Source organism: Aethalodelphis obliquidens, unplaced genomic scaffold (assembly GCF_003676395.1).
Source record: "Aethalodelphis obliquidens isolate GAN/ISIS:26980383/991018 unplaced genomic scaffold, ASM367639v1 scaffold3, whole genome shotgun sequence".
Lineage (NCBI taxonomy): Eukaryota > Metazoa > Chordata > Mammalia > Artiodactyla > Delphinidae > Aethalodelphis > Aethalodelphis obliquidens.
In genome coordinates, this window is record NW_020837947.1 from 47,951,764 (window position 1) to 47,952,995 (window position 1,232).

The following is a 1,232-nucleotide window of genomic DNA, read 5'->3' on the forward strand; positions in this document are numbered from 1 at the left end:
GGCCATACTGTGGGAGCGAGGCCGCTGCGTGAGCACCGAAATTATATACCCCGTCTACCCGAAAAGCCAGGAAGTGACGCAGCGTCCCGCCCCTGCGGCTCATTGCTCCAGCCTCCTGTCAATCACCAACCACCCAGTTGCGGCTGGCTGGCCGCCCGCCTGCGAGGAGCGCGGGGAGCTGGCTCCCTCGCTGCGGTGCGGGTTCGGGCTGGCAGCTGGGCGGGAGACGGCGGTCTGTTGTTCGGCTGGGGACTACAAACCTGGGGTCGAATGCGGAGTGGGTGGGAGAGCGGGGACGGAGTGAGGAAAGGCTGTGTAGCGCTGCGTAAAACAACTGGTTATCGGGGAACATGGGTGGATCCTCTGGAGGGTTGGCGGGGTTCGGCGGGGGCGGTGGCCACTGCTGGGCTGGCGTGGGGGTTTTGATCCTGTGCACTTCGTCGCGATTGTCGAGGTACTCGGCCATTCTCTCAAGTAAGCTTCCCCAAGGCGAACGAAGCCAGGCATTAAAACTCAACATTGGTCCGTGACGCACATGTTGCTAGGGGTCGGATTAGAAGGCGCTTTAATGCTGCTCTCGCTTTAGCTTATGTGCGAATGAACGCAGTTCTCGACCGGTTTACACAATAGCCAGAAGCGTTGTCTCCCTATTCAAAAAGGGAGAAGCAACGTGGCGCCCAGCCTCGAAGGGCTCCGGCTCTACCTACCTCCCAGCATGTGGCTCGCCAAGCCTCCGAGTTGGCCCAGCGCAGTAGCTGCAGTGAAGCACTGGCAACTCCGCGCTCAATTAGGTCAACTGGTGGGACTTTATTCTGCAAAACTGTTTCTAGAACCTGATTTATTAAGTATAATTTGAAAGTGGGACATAAAGGGGTAGGAGGGAAAGGGGGGGTTATTTTGGGATTGTATGAAATCATCTGTGTGAGGCTTGAAAATTGTGAAGCACTATAGAGTTTAAAGACTCCTTCATTCAATAAAAATGAACCAAAAATAAATATAATCTGAAATTGTTTGCAGGGAAATGAACGTAACAGGGATTCAGAGCTATCACTAGTCGTGATTTAGAGTCATGAATCTGTAATTTCAGTAATCAAGTAAACTGTAAAAGTTGTCGAGTCGTAGTCAAGCAGTTTAACCTGAGGTGGCAAAATTGTGGTAACAAAGTTGTGACTTTTACTCAGAAATATGGGAGAAAAAAACCAACCTGATGTAAAAATCAGCAGTCACAAGAC